Source organism: Pelodiscus sinensis, chromosome 1 (genome assembly GCF_049634645.1).
Source record: "Pelodiscus sinensis isolate JC-2024 chromosome 1, ASM4963464v1, whole genome shotgun sequence".
Classification (NCBI taxonomy): domain Eukaryota; kingdom Metazoa; phylum Chordata; order Testudines; family Trionychidae; genus Pelodiscus; species Pelodiscus sinensis.
The window spans coordinates 108,674,034-108,692,341 of NC_134711.1; the positions used below are offsets into that span (position 1 = coordinate 108,674,034).

At 46.9% G+C, this 18,308-nt stretch overlaps 1 long non-coding RNA gene across 2 annotated transcripts in view; it reads right to left on the bottom strand.

Moving 5' to 3' along the window:
• LOC142831292 (uncharacterized) overlaps window positions 1–18,308 on the bottom strand; it is a 128,774-nt gene that overhangs the window by 104,304 nt on the left and 6,162 nt on the right. For both annotated transcript variants that reach the window (XR_012907017.1, XR_012907012.1), the window contains exons 2-3: window positions 14,957–15,081; window positions 11,115–11,245 (exon numbers count right to left, since the gene is read on the bottom strand). This is a non-coding gene — a long non-coding RNA (uncharacterized LOC142831292). The remainder of the gene's footprint in view (window positions 1–11,114; window positions 11,246–14,956; window positions 15,082–18,308) is intronic.

The following is an 18,308-nucleotide window of genomic DNA, read 5'->3' on the forward strand; positions in this document are numbered from 1 at the left end:
TCTGGACTGGGAGAGGGGTCTGGCCACTAAGGCTATGTCTAGACTGCAGGCTTCTTTCGAAAGAAAAATCCGCTTTTTCGAAAGAGAGCACCCAGCGAGTCTGGATGCTCTCTTTCGAAGACGGCCTCTTTACATTGAAGAACGCCTTCCTTCGAAAGAGGAACTTTCAAAAGAAGGCGTTCTTCCTCGTGAAATGAGGTTTACCGCCATCGAAAGAAAAGCCGCGTTCTTTCGAAATAATTTCGAAAGAACGCGGCTCGAGTCTGGACGCAGGGGAAGTTTTTTCGGGAAAAGGCTACTTTTCCCGAAAAAACCCCTGAGTCTGGACACGGCCTTAGAGCTTGAGGCTGTGTGGTCACTGCCAGAGCAAGCGTGTCCAGTCTGCAGCCCCCCCTGCAGCACATCCAAAGCCTCTAAGGGGCCTCTAAGGAAGAGACTGTGGACTGTCCTTACACTCTGCAGGCTGCTGTTTTGATGTCCCTGTGCTACAGAGCAGGGCTGTGTGTTCTCATTTAACCATTCTCATTGTTATTTTTTTCTCTTTAATCAGTTGATGTTTAATAAATTGTATTTGCTTTGAACCTTATGAAGTGGTCACTGGGCCAAGAAGGCCTGCAGTGTAAAGAGAGCACCTCGGAGTGGGGACACCCTAACTCCTGCCCCTAGTGACTACAAGGTCGGGGATTAAGCCCCAGGAAACCTGGGCCCAGCCTTGTTGGGGTTTCGAGGACTCTGCTACTCAGGAGAGTGGAGGGGGAGCCCTCAGGATCAGGGAGCCGTGGGGTAAAGGAAGTGGGAGCGGGGACTCAGATCCTTTCGCTGGTCCATTTCACTGGGGTGTATAGAAGCCAGGAAACTTCCCCACAATAGCGGGACCATTCCCCCGCTTACACAAGCATGAGGGATAGTTTTATCCTTAAATGACCACAGGGAAGCAGCAAGCACCACAGCCCTGGGGAGCAGCAGCTGGCCAGTCCACACAGGCCCCACCTCCCTGGGCTGCCCTCAGGGAGCAGCTGCTGGCAGGGCTGAATAGCTTCTGCCAACCCAGGGCTGGCCTCAGGGAGCATAGGTGGTGGGCCCTACTACCCCAGGGCAAAGCTGGTGAGCAGACTGTGCACCCTCCCCATCTCCGGGCCAGCCCTGGGGAGAAGCCAAGGGGCAGGCTGCATAGCTCCTTCCTGCTTTGAGCAAGCCCCATGGAGAAACTTTCAGGTGCCCCCACTCTCTTCTGTGAGCCCCTTACCTCCTGCTCTGACTCCAGTATCTCCCTGCACCTCCAGCCCCCTGCCCTGACCCCCTCCTCACTCCCCAGCCCTGACTTCTATATCCCCACACCCTTGACCCTGCCCTCAGCCCTCCACATCTTCAAGCCCCAAGTCTTCTATCTAATAATAGAAAGAGAACAGTTAGGTCTGGAAGTGTTCTCTAGAGGCACCCACCCTTCTATAGCCAAAGGTATTCCTCTAAACTTATTGATGGAAACTCATACAGGAGTTTCTGATCCTTATTCTGGTACCCCTTGAGCACACAGGTGATGGTATGTCAGCAGCCTCTTATAGATGATCACTCCATTGCCTGACTGAGTTTACTTTTGCTAATGTAACCTGGATGTTCTTTTTTCTAACCTCAAGACTTTGCTCCTAGTCTCACCCTATTTTACTTCCTGCCCTCCCCTTTCTTTTTATTTTTTTAAACAGCTCTCTGATATAAACCATTGTAATACCTCTAGCTTTGCCACGTCTTTATCAAACATGCCCACTTCTTGAAATGCCTCATTATAGGGCACCTCCTCTAACTTCTCTCTCAACTTTTCTTTTTTTTTTTTTGGCCTTTGTTTACGCTTTTTACTTCAGCTCTGGCCTTTTGAAACCCAGAAATAAACACAATAAATTAGCTGTGGGCTTACTCAGTCTGAGTAACAAGGAATTATCAACTATCTGGGGTTGCAGACCAGAGGAATAGCTCTCTCTCAGAGCAACCTTTGCCTCTTTGCAGCAACACTCTCCTCTGCTATGTGGGCATATAACAGGGGTGGGCAAAATACAGCTCAAAATACAGCCCACCACTGGTCCACAGCCCAGCAGGTGCCCCAGGGAGGCTGTCACACCCCCACATGCTGCTCAGAGGGGACAGCTGCTGCAACCATTTGCATTTCTGCAAGGCATGGTTCCTTGATGGTAAGGGAGAGCCTCCATGCACTACCCCTGCCCCCAGCACAATCTCACAGCTCCCATTGGCCAGAAACCAGCCCATGGGAGCTGCCTGGGCTGTGCTTACAGTACAGGCAGCACACAGAGCCTTCCCCCAAGGGGCACATAGCACAGAACCACACTTCGTGGCCCCAGCAGCCAAAGGTGCTAGAACTAGGAATGCTGCAGCACCCCCTGGCTTGAACTGTTTTCCATCATATGCAGAGTTTACAGTTTGGTTCAGTGGCTGTCAACACCCCCACTATCAAAATTGTTCCAGCGCCCCTGCCAGAGCTGGCCACTGGGAGACAGCCAGCAGGGAGCCTGCCCAAGGGTCTCCCTGAGCTGCTGGCTGGGAGCCACCTAGACTAAGAGCCTCCTGGCAAAAGCTTGTATCCCACTCCTTCCTTTTCCCCAACTCCCTGCTCCAGGTCGCAGCCCCCTCTATCACCCAAACTCCTCCCCACAGCCCCTTCTGCACCCCAATCCCGTACTTCAAGCTCCCCTCTGCACCCAATCTCCATCTCAGACACTGCACCTCCTCCAATCGTATCATGGAAGAGTGCGGCCCTTGACCATTATCAAATCTTGGAGTGGCTCCTCATGAAAAATTATTGCCCGCCCCAATATGTAATGTGCTGCCTAGTACTCTTTTCCCCAACATTTGTCTGCATCGCTGTGCTCGAGCCAATTTTCTCGCCTTCTGTGTTTCAACACGATGACTTTCTCTCTAATACTTTAACTTCATTAACTGACTCTTACCCATTAGTCTTTGCCCATTTTCTAAACCCTCCATGATATTTACCATCACTCCTACTTTTATCTCATCACCACTTGCAAGTAGTTTACTATGGTAATTTCATATAATTTTAATAATTAAAAAAACTTGCTTCACAAAAATGCCCAAAGATACCAAGACATTCAGCGCGCCATAGTGCTGGGAACTATGCAAATACACAATGAAGCACAGTCCCTGCCTCAAAGTGTTTGCAGGTTCGTAATGAGGACAAGACATTGCAAACAAGCAGAGGGAGGATGGGGGGGGGGGGACAGTGACAGGAACATGTGAATTGGAAAAGATGGGGACTAACATGAAAATTGAAAGGGGGATAAGAAACTGGTTTAAAGGGAGACTACAATAGATCACACTGACAGTGAAATATCAGGCTGGAGGGAGGTTACGAATAGAGCTAGTCAGGGATCGATCTTAGGATCAATCTTATTTAGCATTTTTATTACTGATCTTGGCACAAAAAGTGGGAGTGTGCTAATAGAAGCTGTGGATGACACACAATCGGGAGGTAATGCCAGTACTGAGGAGGACCCAAGTATCATACAAGATGATCTGGACAACCTTATAAACGGAAGCAACAGATGGAGATTTTTTGCTGTAATTTGGGGACTTACCAGTTGGAAGTGGGAGAGGAGGAAAAAGACCAGGTTGATCATAGGATGACTGAGTCTCCAATGTGACGGAGCCATGAAAAAAGACTAATGCAGTCCTAGGATGCACCAGGTGAGGCATTTCCAGTGGAGACAGGGAAGTGTTTTTACCATTATACAAAGCATTGGTATCTGGTTTATTGAATAGAGTGAAAGTAATGGCCATAATATACCTGGACTTTGGCAGGCTTTTGACACAGACTCATATGGCACTCTCATAAGTAAACTGAAAGAAGGTGAACTCTGTAAAACTGCCATTAAGTGGATACATAATTTATTAAACAACTGCATACAAAGAGTAGCTATTAATGGAATGACATCAGATTGGAAGGAGATCTGAGTGGGGTTCCACAGGGATCTATTCTAGGTCTGGTATTATTTCTCATCTTTAATAATGATCTGTATATAGGCACAGAGAGCATACTGATCAAATTTGCAATTGACACAAAGTGAGGGGGTTGTAAACACTTTGGAGAGCGGAACTTTCAGAGGAATTGGGGAATTAGGCTATACACAACAAAACGAAATTCAGCAAAGACAAATATAAGCTACTGCTCTTAGGGAAGAGAAACCAAATGCACAAATACAAAATGGGGGATCATTGGCTTGGCACTGGCATTGCTGAGAAGGGTCTGGGAGCTGTGTTCAATCACAACCTCAAGATGAGTCAACAAAGCGATGCTGTCACAAAAAAAGCTAATGCAATTTCGGGTTGCATAAACAGTGGTATAGTATTCAAGCCTCAGGAGGTGATATTACTGCTCTACTCACTGCTGGTTAGGCCTCAGCTGGAGTACTGTGTCCAATTTTGGTCACCACTGTATAGAAAGAATGTAGGGAAATGAGAAAAGATCCAGAGATGAACAAGAAAATGATCAAAGAGATGGAATGCAAGCCACATAAGCAAAGGCTAAAGAAACTGAGTATGTTTAGTCTGGAAAAGAGAAGATTAAGAGGGGACATGATAGTGGTCTTGAAAGGCTGCCACAGGCAAGATGGAGAAAAACTCTTCTTTCTTGTCACAAAAGACAGGACAAGAGGCTGTTTTAGATACCACGTAGCAGTTTTAGATTAAATCTCAGGAAAAACTTCCTAACTGTAAGAAAGTAGGACAATAGAACAAACTGCAGAGGGAATTCCTGGAATTTCTTTCACTGGAGATTTTCAAAAAGAGACTGGATGGCCATCAATCTTGGAAGGTTTAAGACAACAAATCCTGCATCTTGGGAGGAGGTTAGACTAGACTGTTCTTGCAGTCCCTTCTAACCCTACGGTTCTGTGATTCTGTGGTAATTAGGGTTATGTCTAGATCACATACCTCTGCCAACGGAGGCATGTAAAATAGGCTACCCGACATAGTCAATGAAGCGGAGATTTAAATATCCCCGGCTTCATTAAAATAAAAATGGCTGCCAGGCTGTGCGGCTCAGCTGATCGTCGGCACAGCGCGCAAGTCAAGACGCGGATCGGTCGACAGGGGAAGCCTTTGTTGACCGCTCCTGTAAACCTCGTTTCACGAGGCATAAGGGAGTGGTTGACAAAGGCTTCACTTGTCTACCGATCCGCGTCTTGACTTGCGCGCTGTGCCGACGATCAGCTGAGCCGGCACAGCCCGGTGGCCATTTTTATGTTAATGAAGCCGGGGATATTTAAATCTCCGCTTCATTGACTATGTCGAGTAGCCTATTTTACATGCCTCTGTCGGCAGGGGCATGTAATCTAGACATACCCTGGGTGTGGCAAGGGGCCCCAGCCAAGCTAGGGAGGAACTAGAAGGAATCTTTTTACAGAGGCCTATGAAATCATGAATGGTGTGGGAAAAGTGAACCAGGGACACTATTTACCCTTTCCCACAATACAAAAACCAGGGGTCAACTGATGAAATTTCTGGGCAGCAGATTTAATACAAACAGAAGTACTTTTTCTGAACAATTTAATTTGTGGCACTCACTGCCAAGCTATATTGTGAAGACAATGTATAACTGAGGTTCAAAAAAGAACTAGATACATTCACAGAGGATAAGTCCATCCATGGCGATTAGCCAAAATGATCAGACATGCCGTTCAATGCCCGGGGCTACCCTAAACTTCTGAGTGCCAGAAACTGAAATGGGAAGATGGAGCAAATCTCTCCAAATGTCCTGTTCTTTACACTCCCCCTGAAGCTCTGGTACCAGCTACTGTCAGAGACAAGATCCCAGTCTGGATGGACCAGTGGTTTGGCTCATTATGTCAGTTCTTATGTTCTAATTTTGGAAGAGATATAAACCCCCTGCTTCAGGGCTTGAGATAAGGATGAAACCTATGTGGAGAACATATTGTTTCACATCTGCCTGCTACAAGAGTCTTACACCTTCTTCTGAAGCATCTGTTGCTGATCCTTTTCAGAGAGAAGAAACTGGAATGGCAGACCTTGGGTCCCAGTATGGCATTTTTTTACATTCCTATCATGCAATTGTCCTTGTTATCCTGATCTCCGTCTCTGGATGCAGGAAAGGGAGAGGTCTGGAATAGCTTGTCCAGAATTTTCGGGAGGGCTCTTTGTTCCAGAGGGATGTAAAAGCATTTCTACGATTTAAACGTAAGTCTGTTACGCATCAACCCTTGAATTTTGGACCCTTATTATTTACCTGACAGTGTTTATCTACTCCCATTTTCCATGGCTGTAATACAGAAATAGCCACCATGTTGCTTTTTAAAATCAGAGAAAAAGAGAATAGGTGGTTTTTTTTTTTTTGGACTGGAGTCAAAAGCTGCCTGAATCCTTTAAACTTCTTATGATCTGAGAGACCTCTGTGGCAGCTGAGAAGTATCTGGCCCAATCTGCCCTGGGCTTCTCCACCAATAAATTGGGCCCAGGAATCAACTGGAATAAAAGTGAGTGAGAAACACTAGTTCTCTGGGTATGGACAACTCCATCTAACCATTCCTTTCCTTCACCTAGCACTGACCCTGCAGCATTTGCTAGAAATTTCCTTATTTTACCCTTTCCATTTGTTTGGTGATCAAGTAGGAGAGGGGGATAGGGCAGGATAAAGTCCCTGTACATGATACCTCTTTATGGTGCTTCACAGGGTGGTCAAAGTGCAACTCAAGGCCCAACCAGCTTGTGGAATCCTCATGGGATTCCCACAACTGCCCTTTGCCTGTAACTGCCAGGTAAGGACAAAGCAAATGGGCCACAGATTTTACAGCAGATGGATATAAACAAGAGGGGTCTCTCCAGAAAGATAAGTGTGAGCAAATACTACTGGTCCATCTAGCTCCAAGTGCAAAACCTTATACAAAACAGTTGTAAATCTCTAGATGCAACTGATATAGGTGAACTGTGATTAACTGCAGTTAACTAACTGCAGCAGCCAAATTATATAACTGTAGTTTATCTGATTTAAAAGAGGGCAAGTCCTGCCTGACCCATGCAGCCTCCATTTGACCTCTGTTTCTCCTCACGTCTGCCTTCCAGAATTTAGAACAGACTTTAAAAACCATTGGTGCGGCTTGCCAAGAAGAATCCTTTTTCCGTTAAAAACAATGTACCATCTTAGAGACTAACAACAATGTATATGGTTTCGTGAGCTTTTGTGCGCGAAACCGTCTTCGTCAGATGAGCTGGATGAGATTGTGTTTTAATGAGTAAAGTAACATGTGGGGCTTAAATGCCATTGTAAATTCGTAGCAATTAGAACTAGAAATGATTTAAGTCATTTAGTTTGTTCCTTCCCACACTACTCCAGGGATTCGGGCAGGCATGTTTCCTATAATGTATTATCCCATGCACTGCTCCTGTTCTTATGACTCAAGGGATGGAGTTTCCACTATGTCCTTGGGGAGACTATTCTACAGCTTAAGAGACGTCACCATTAGGAAATATTTCCAAGTGTTTAACTGAAATTTCCTTTTGTGGAGCACCACAAATTCCTAGTTTTAAGCCTACGGGAAAGTAGCTGGTTCCCATGTGGATGCCAGCTGAGAATATATGGTACACTAGGGAGCTGCAGGGGCAAGTAAAAGAACATGGGTATGGGGCAGTGAAGGTTTTAACACTAGAAAAGCAAGGCAGCTCAGTTATCTTCATAGAATCATAGAAGTTTAGGGTTGGAAGAGACCTCAGGAGGTCATCTAGTCCAAACACCTTTTCAAAGCAGGACCAATCCCAACTAAATCATCCCAGCCTGGGATTTGTCAAGCCTGGCTTAAAAAAATCTTCATCACCCTAGTGAAATAGTTTTTAATCTAACCTAGAACTTCCCCACTGCAACTTGAGACCATTGCTCCTTGTTCTGCCAGCTGCTACTACTGAGAATAGCCTGCCTTCCCTCTTCTTTGGAACCTCCTTTCAGGTAGTTGATGACTGCTATCAAATCCACCTCCTCCCACCACCTTCATTCTTCTCTTCTGCAGACTAAATAATCCCAATTCCCTCAGCCTCTCCTCATAAATCATGTGCCCCAGTCCCCTAATCATTTTCATTGCCCTTCACTGGACTCCCTCCAATTTGTCCATATCCTTTCTGTAGTGGGGGCCCCAAAACTGGACACAATGCTCCAGATGTGGCCTCACCTGTGCCACAGAGGGGAAGAATCACTTCCCTCAATCTGCTGGCAGTGCTCCTACTAATGCAGCTCAATATGCCATTAGCCTTCTTAGCTACACAGGCACAGTGTTGGCTCGCATCCAGTTTCTTTCCCATGGTTGTCCTCAGGTCCTTTTCTACAGAACTGCTGCTTAGCCATTCAGTCCCCAGGCTGTAACAGTGCTTGGGATTCTTCCATCCCAAGTGCAGGACTCTGCACTTGTCCTTGTTGAACCTCATCAGATTTCTTTTGGCCCAATCCTCTAATCTGTCCTGGCCACTCTGCACCCTCTCTCTGCCCTCCAGCGTATCTACCTCTCCCCCTAGCTTAGTGTCATCTGTGAACTTGCTGAGGGTGCAATCCATCCCCTCATCCAGACCATTAATGAAGTTGCTGAACAAAAACAGGCCCCAACCCTGGGGCAACTCACTTGATACTGGCTGCCAATTAGACATCAAGCCATTGATCAGTATTTATTGAGCCTGATGATTTAGCTAGCTTTTTATCCACCTTATAGTACGCAGGCCATTTATCCAATCCATACTTCTTTAGCTTGCTGGCAAAAATACTGTGGGAGACGGTATCAAAAGCTTTCCTAAAGTCAAGGTATATTATGTCCAGTGTTCCCTCTAAATTCCGCAACTGCACAGGCACGCACCAAGAATTTGAGGCCTGCCCACCTCTTCAGCAGAGCTGCGCAGTGGCTGCTTAGCTGCTCCAGGCAGGGCCTCATGGTGGGCGGCTGCCTCGCCCCAGAAGCAGCAGGGCAGCCTCCATGCAGCCCTGGCCCTAGCTGCAGCCTTTCCCTGGGACTGGAGCAGTGGGCCATGTGTTGGCTGGTCCTCTGGCAGCCCTGGCCAGGGTCAGAGCTGGAACCACATGTGGAAGGCGGCAGCTATTCTGACAGCCCTGGCCTGGGTCAGAGCCAGAGCCACGTCGCAGGTGGGTAGTGGTGGCACTTCCGGCAGCCCTAGCCAGGCCGCTGCTCCAGTGGCCTGAGCTCGAGCTGCATGTTAGCAGCAAGTACCCCAGTCCTGGGGAGCAGCCTCTAGTCAGCAGCACAGTCCCCACTCTCCTGGGCTGCCCCCAGGGAGCAGCTGCCCACCATGCCACATGACCCCCATCTGCTTCAGGCCAGCCTCGGGAAGCAGGCAGTGGATAGCCTGCGCAGCTTCCCCCTGCCTTCCCACACACACACCCTGGGCTGGCCCTGGACCTGAGCAATGCTAATAAGTCTTCTAGTTAATAAACACGTGCATTTGGTGGCTGAGGCAGAAGTATGGGTAGGTCTACACTGGCATGATTTTCTGGAAATGCTTTTAATGGAAAAGTTTTCCATTAAAAGCATTTTCAGAAAAGCGCATCTAGATTGGCAGGACGCTTTTCCGCAAAAGCACTTTTTGCGGAAAAGCGTCTGTGGCCAATCTAGACACGCTTTTCCACAAAAAAGCCCCGATCGCCATTTTCGCGATCGAGGCTTTTTTGTGGAAAAGAAATCTCTGCTGTCTACACTGGCCCTTTTGCGCAAGAGTCTTTCGGAAAAAGACTTTTGCCCGAACGGGAGCAGCATAGTATTTCCGCAAAAGCACTGACAATCTTACATGAGATCGTCAGTGCTTTTGAGGAAATTCAAGTGGCCAGTGTAGACAGCTGACAAATTTTTCCGCAAAAGCAGATGATTTTGCGGAAAAACTTGCCAGTCTAGACACAGCCCAGTTGTTGGATGGCAGTCGATGCATCTGCACCAGTGCTGACTCCTTAGGCTAAATAGCACAAACAGGAATTTATGTTAATTAAGATGACACAGTCTTTTTTCCATTGGGATAATCCCTGATTAGCTCTCCCAGTGCAAATCCCAATTTGCAATCTACACTTAGGAGTAAGCACAGATGCAGCTAACGTATAACATAACTCTTCCTCAGTGTTACCTCAGTGAGCTGAGAGTTTGGGCAGTCACCCGGGAGAGAGTTAAATGCCACCCAGCTAATGAGCACAGCACCCAGAGCCAGCAGCTTGTGTTTCTACTGGTGGTGCACATCTGCACATACCTCAGTACTCTGTACATGGATGGAAAAAGTTAGAAGGAACGTTGCCTACCACCATTTATTATTGGTGTTGTGTAGCAGCGCAGCACGGGTCTTTAAGGAAAAACAGCTTATTGTTCAAACTTTGCAGGTATGTGTGTGTGGGGGGGGGGGGGGGAAGAGTGTGATTTTTTTTTACCTTATCTGTAACTGATGGCATGACGCAGCACATTGGCACTCAGGGTCACCCATAGTAATAAGGATGCTTGGGTGAAAGTGCTGATTTGACAGCTCTTTTTATTCTTTGTGACTGGGAAACGGCTGTTTTCATATTCTTTCTTCCATAACATGTAATATATGAACATGATATTTGTTAGTAACTGGTGGGTGCCATGGTGGCACACCCCCTAACAAGCACACATGACCTCAATATTGGTGCACAAGACAAAACTCACTCTGCTCATGGATGGAAAAATTTAGAGAGACCACTGATTATGTCCACCGCTTTACCCCTATCTGCAGGGCAAGTTCTCTCATCATAGAAGGCAGGTACGACTTGCTCTTGGTGAATCCATGTTGACTGTTCCTGATCAACTTCCTCTCCTCAAAGTGTTTTAAAATGGATTCCCTGAGGACCGGTTTCATGATTTTTTCACAGACTGAGATGTTGTTGACTGGTCAGTAGTTCCTTGGATTCTCCTCCTTCCCCTTTTTAAAGATGAGCACTCTACTTGCATTTCCCCAATTATCTGGGACCTCCTCTGATCACCAGGAATTTTCAAAGATAATGGCCAATGGCTCTATAATCACACAACTCCCTCAGAATTTATCTTGTCATCTAATCTGGAATGAGTCCTGCTTTGGCAGGGAACTGGACATACCTTTTTCCAGCTCCAATGTCAATGATTCTGTAAATCCTGTCTTCTCTCTCATCCTTTGTTATTGGAAACTCTCACAGTTCCTCACAGCCTGGCCTTTTCACTTAACCTGCCTTCTGCTACCAGTCTCCAACCTAGAGAGGAAGATGAGCATAGATGGGAATTAAAAACAAAGCATCAGTCCCAATAAGAGGAAGTGTAAAGAAAGATACAAGTAAAACATTAAAAGGTAGCTCTGAATAGGTATGGGCCTGATGTTGGGTTTGGTGAGTATGGAGAGGGGGCACCCTATCGAACAGACACAAAATTGACAGAGAAACTGCTCAAGAAGGCCACAAAAATACTCCTCTGGGCTCAACATCAGCTACAGGTACTTTGGGAGTGTGTTGCTTGCTCTCGATTATAAGGTCTTGATCTCACATTTTTTAGCTTTGGATATACAGATTATTTACGAAGTATGAATCTTCAGCAGTGGTCACCAGCCAGTATTTTGGGATCTACCAGTAAATTTTGGAGCCTCCGACAAGTGATCCTGACTGGTTTGGCCAGGAAGCTATCAAGCGCTAGCACTTCAGTTGCCCCTACACCCACTGTCATGCTGCTCTTGCCCTCTGCCTTGGAGCTGCCCCCCGGGAGCCTCCTGCTTGCTGTGCAGCGTGTGGGAGGGAGAAGGAGAGTGCTGATATCAGGGTGTCCCTCCTTCCCCCACTCCGTGGTCAGTAGAAGCTGTGGGCTCAGTGCCTGTAGATAAGGGGCAGCATATGATGCCATGGAGTCATTGCTGTATTTGTGTCATGATCATGAGGGTTAGCCAGCAGCCTGGGGACTAAGGGGTTAAAATACCTAACCCAGGTAGAGTTGGCCAATAGAAATGTAGGTAGGAATTTCAAACTGGGACACAGGAATTTTTGGTTTTTCCCTCCTTTGTCTCTAGGGCAGTTTCTCTCCAGCTACTGAGGGAGACAGACAGAAGTCTCCCTCCAAGAATAGGCTCTTCTGTAAGTAGGGTAAAGTTTAGATAAATCTGTTAGGTTTTATTGTTTTATGGTTTGGGAAATGGGATCTGATGTCTGTGCATTTAAAATGGGCTTTGCTCTCTTTTGTAACTAAGTTCTAGGCCCATGGTGGAGTTCCTCCACCATGAGTATTACTTTGTGACTTTTCCATCTAGTCATGATGCTTGCAACAGGAATATTGTGGTGATGATAAAAGTGCTTTCTCTTTTCTTTTATTAACCTGATATTGGTTAATTTGTGTGTCCTGGTTTTACATTAGGGGGTGAGATTTCCCAAGTAGTCTCTCCCTGGTTTCTTTATTATTACTTGGGTGGTGGCAGCAGAGTTTTTATCCCCAAAATCTAGGTTAAGATTTTGGGGGGGAAGTTTTTACCAAAGCCTGGAAAGATAAGGTTTTGGGGTACTTTTGTGAGCCCCTACTTCTGCATTTATCATGCCAGAGTGGGAAAGGAACCATGTCATGACACGAGTCCCCCTGCACCCAGACTCCTTCCCAGAGCTTGCACTCTGAAACCCCTCCTGAACCCCAATCCCTCACCCTGGCATAAACCTGGAGCCCCTCCCACACTCTGAACCCTTTGTCCCAAGACCAGAGCCTGCACCCCACATCTCTACCCCAGCCGGGTGAAAGTGAGTGAGGACGGGAGAGGAAGGGGGATGGAGTGAGCAGAGCGAGGCTATGTCTAGACTACAGACTTCTTGGGCAAGAAGCTTTTTGCGGAAGAGATCTTCTGCAAAAACTTCTTGTGCAAGAGAACATCCACACTGCAAAAGCGCATCAAAAAAGATATGCGCTTTTGCACAAGAGCGCATCCACACTGCATGGACGCTCTCTTGAAAGAAATCTGATAGCTATTCACTGAATGGCCACCACAGCACCTGTGCTTTTTTCCATAGGGGCTTTTTGCACAAAGAGAGGCAGTTCCTCATCCACACACTCCTTTTTGCGCAAGAGCTCTTGAACAAAAAGGAGTTATTCCTCGTAGAAAGAGGAATACCTACACCACAAAAACCTCTCTGTTATGACGATTTACTTAGGCAAAAAACACGCTGGAGATGTCGACGCTCCGTGAATTTTTGACCAAAAACTGCAGTCTAGTCGTAGCCTGAGGCCTCAGGGTATGTCTACACTGCATTCCTCTTTTGAGAGAGGAATGCAAATGCAGCTGAGCGAAATTGCAAATGAAGCACGGATTTGAATTTCCCGTGCTTCATTCGCATAATCGCGTCTCGGCGCTATTTTTAAATATCCTATTTCGAAAAAAGATGTCTAGACGCAGTTATTTCAAAAGAAAACCCTTACTCTCTATAAAATGAGGTTTAAGGGTAATTTCTCTTGAAGAAAAGGAAAGAGTGGTGTGAAGAAAACAGGCCTTTCATGGCCATCGAGAGAGAGGAACTGAGCAGAAGAACTGAATAAGAGTTATTTTCTTCCTGTGTGCTGTAAGGATTAAATCATCCACTACAAATGGTATGACGCACCAGTTTCCCTAATCCAAAGCATTGATCTGTTGCAACACAGTCCCCTCTCAATATCACTCACATCCCAGTTTCTGGTCATGGGACAAAGTTCACTCTCCGCAGTTTCAGTTTTGACTGGTGAAGGGTTTTTTTAAAGGAAGCAGGAGTTTCCCAGATTTTTTTTTTAAATAAGTTTGGACATTATCTTCTGTGACTGTTATAAAAGTGGAAATCTCCTCACTTGTGGTAGGTGCCCAAAGTAGTGGTGAGGCTCCAGGTGGTAAGTGCACGTCCCTCTCCAACTCCCCTGAAGGTGGATCATGTTCTAAAGTACAAAAAAAGGAGGTCATGCAGGGACAACGCAGCAGGGGGCAGGAGGAGGCACATGATCCCCAGTGCCACAAATGGGAGGGGTAAGGGGTTGGCCAACAGCTGGTGGGGCCAGAGTTTCTGGGCAGCCTAGAAGCTAGCAAGAGGGCCTGATGCCTGCAGTAGGGATCTGGCCCCCCACATGTACTAGCAGTGGCACAGGGAGTGGAGCAATGCAACCCCAGCTCACTCTGCTTTCCTGGTGTGTCTCTTGGGAGAGAGAAGGAACCAACCCTGCACTTACCAGCGGAGCAATGCAGCCAAGGGAAAGGAGTGAACTGCCAGTGAATGCGGCACCTCCACTACCAATGAATGTGGGGGGCTCAACCCCTGCTGCTGGCACAGTACCCCTGGCCCTGCTAGTCCTCTGGGCCATGTCACTTGAACGAATAGGTTGGGCAAAGGGGCAGAATGGGAGTGGAGCAAGGGCAGGAAAGAGGATGGAAGAGGGCAGAGGGTGGGGAGAGCTGGTGTCTGGGCAGAGGGGGATTGTCCTGGACCTTCCCTGGGCTGTGGGACTTTCACATGTCTGGTGGCCCCCCATGTCACCCCTCACTAGTCACCCCTGATAAGGTCAGGGTATCACAGCAAAGAGTTTTAGTGGGGGATAAGGGAAGTCTGTGGAGAGAAAGAGGCATCCTCTTTCCTTTCCCCTTTCAGAATGAAAAATTAGGACACATTACACTAAGGGACAGAGTGGAAAACACACGTGTACCCCTCTATTACCCCATAACAGGTTGGATCACAGGCACCCTCTTGAGACTGTCACCTCATGTGCTGATCATAACATTGAGCCAGCCTGCCTACCCCACCACTCTGTCCTGATGCTCTGGTCTCCCCCTGCAAAGGCACAGAGTTGGAGTAACAGTCCCTCATAGAATAAAAATATCTAAAAAAGGATGCAAGTGAAAACAGACAAATCAAAGTAAGTTACTGAACAAAAATAAACAAAACATGCCAATTCTCTAAGACAATTTGTTACAAAACATAGTTCCTCACCTTAGGCCTTATTTCAGGTAAAATTATTCAAGTCAAAAATGATCTTTTCCTCTGACCTGGGCCCAGCAATGCTCCTGAGCATTCTCTTTACTGTTATCTTTTTTCCACAGGTGTTCTTGTGTTTCCTGTTAGAGTGAAGAGGCAGTTTCAAAACACAGCTGTAGACAATCCTTGATTGCTTCTCCACCCTTAAATAGAATGTCCCTGAGGCAGGAATCTTTTGTTCAGTTCTCCCTAGCCCCATTGAAAAATACCAAATTCAAGATGCATTTCAGCACCAGGTGGCATAATCGTGTCTCTGTAGGACCGACCACTGTTTGGGCTTACAGAAAAAACAAAACCATTTACTGATCATTTCTTGAGCACTAGGCCTTTAAGTTTCTTAAGTACCACTATTGGCTTTCACTAGAAGACCTATAATTTAATAAAGCAAGTTTCCACTTAATATTTCTAAGTTCACACTTACAAGAATGATACAAGGACAGAAATAGAATATAGACATTCAGGGGATTACAGGCTGTTGAATGATATTACTTTTACTGGTTTGCATAAAGCATAATTGTGTTATGCATATATTCTAAAACATATTTCCATACAAAATGGGGGCATAGTATCACAGCCTCTGCCATCTTTTTTGTTGTTTCCCCATCCACATGCTTCATCAAGTCATCCACATCTTCATTCACCAACTCTGCTTTCTTGCATCAGTCTTACCAATCCCAACTGCTCCCTTCCCAATTAAAAAAAAACTTCCTCAGCTCTCTCCAACCCCCACCAACTCAGAACCTCCCCGCTCATATACTCCTCTCCCTCTCTGGCTGAGAAAACCCCCTTCACATCAACCTCTTCACAGCTCAGAACTAGTCCCTTAGTTTCAAACTCTCTGCCGTCCAACACTACCTAGGCCCAGAACATCCCACTCCTCTCTATGCACATACAAACACACACAACTGTCCAGACTCAGAACTCTTCTCTCTTGTACCTGCCACTACCACCGGGATCAGAAACCTCCCCTACTTCTTGTTAGATCTGAAAAAGGAGAGGTAGTGAGGAAGGACTGTAGCAGTAAGGAGCAATATCCTCTTAATTAACCTCCTACAAACGTCCATTCCCTTCTCCTCCCTCTGCTGTATAGCCCATGTGCTGCATTGACTGCAATGGCTGTCAACTACAAGCAGCATGTGCACCTAGTCCTCTATTATACCGCTACAGGTAGTCTTACTGCAGCCTGTATGTATATTCCCAGCTCTGTACTTTCTCCCTTTGCCCTCAAGTACTCCCCTAGTGGTGGCTGTATGTACTGCAACCTCCACAGACTTGAAACACCTTTCCCACCACGGGGTGCTATGCAATACATCACCAGACACATTACACGTTAGTGGTGGAACTTTTGGCCCATAGATTTTAATAGCCATTTGCACCTGGACCTCCCCAGATCAGGGTAGACAGCGCAGTAGTTAGGAAGCATTCTTAGTGGTCCAGTACAAATTATGGATGTGAACCGGTAACCAGGACTAGGGGAGGTGGCAGCCTAGACTGAGAAGGCCAGTGGCAGCCCTGTGCAATGTTGGCCAGGGGGGCCGGTGACAACCCTGTAAGTGGGGGGCACTCCAACTGGGTTGGAGCTGTCCCTCCCAATTCTGCTTAATCAGTTAACCCGTTAAACCTAAATTAAGACAGCCTAAGGTTTAACGGGTTAACTGATTAAATGGGATTTTACATCGCTAGTACAAGTTGATAGCTCTCTGAAAGCAAACCCTTCGAGCCAGTCCCAGTGTGTATTAGTGAACTAACTGCTCTCAGCCCTGTTCTCTGGAGACTGGATGCTCAACAGTTAACGTTCTGCAAACACACATTCCATCTCATAAAACACATTTAGCTCTAGGTGAGAGAAATTGGCACTTAGCAACTCACTGTAGTCAGTGCAAATTGGAGGCTGTGTTTCCCCCTAATTGTTATTTGCCCTAACAGCCATTATGTTCTAGTTATAAAGTCCTGAGGACTTTATTTCCTTACTTTCTACCAAAAATAGTGAGCTACTATTTATTTCCAGCCATACCTCTGTTCTCCCTAATTCACACTGAGCGTGGTGATGGGAAACGTTGGATTACTTGGTCATAAATTAAGACAGCCAAAACCTTCAGTTATTTTTAATATATATTCTGCCTTCAGATGTTTACCTCTTTCTCTAAAAGTGCCCAGATAAATATTTTCTCTCTGAACAGGAACAGAAGCTCAAAGCTGTTTGAAACCAAACACTAATGGGTGGGTGTGTGCCTCAAATTACACTCGCCATGCCAGATTCTGAGTTCATGTAAAATGGTGTAAATAGAGAGTGATTCCAATGGACCAGATGTATGCCGGAGGTAAACTCCCTTGCAGAGTTTTCCTGGATTTGCACTGGTGTAACTTACATCAGAATCTAGCCCACTTTGTGCACCTTTGCACTACTAGTATGCAAGAGTCCTGGTGCAAGAGCGCATATCCTAATATTATTGCATTAGTGTATAAGTGTCACTGAACTAAGAGGCTGGGAATGTAAATCTTGCTACTAGTGTGCTGCTATGTAACCCTGAGGCCAGATGCTGATCTCAGCTACACCACTGTAAATCTGGAGTGACTTAAATTTCAAGCACCTCCAAATGTATACTAGTATAAATGAGAACAAATGCTGGTCCCAAATATTGTAGTCTATCAAGTTACTTGCCTTCCATGCTAGTAATATGGTTGTGTTAATTTAGATTAATTAGATAATAGTTAAGAGTTGTAATACAAGAAATCAGCTAAAGGCTGGTCTGCAGCACAGTGTGCCCTGCCTGCCCAGTGCCTCAGACTGGAGCAACTCGGGGGTGGCATATCTACCTTCCCAGAGGGCTACACTCAAGGGAGTGGGAGCAGGACCAGCCCGAGGTATTCTGGCGCCCCAGGCACAGGTGCGTGGCGCCACCCCCAGGCGCACGGCGCATGCGTGGCCTGGCTACAGCCACTGGTGCACAGCCCGGGGCCCGCCCCCTGGGCGCACAGTGCAAGCGCAGCCCAGTCCGGCCCGGCTGTTGCTGCTGGCGCGTGCCGGGCCGTGTAGAGCCCCGCGGCCGTGGGGAGAAGGGTGTTGCTGGCCGGTGCGGCGGGGATGCGGGTGGGCCGGCACTGTGCGAGCCGGGCGTGCGGCGCCTGATGGCAGCTATAAGGGATGCCACGCGCCCCTTACAGCTGCCATCAGGCGCCCCCCATCAGTTAGCACCCTGGGCAGCTGCCCAGCTCACCCATGCCTCCGTCTGGTCCTGAGTGGGAGGCAGGTGTTGCAAAGCTGTTCTCAGCATTCCCGCAGGCTCTTTGTTTTAGCTTCACTGAT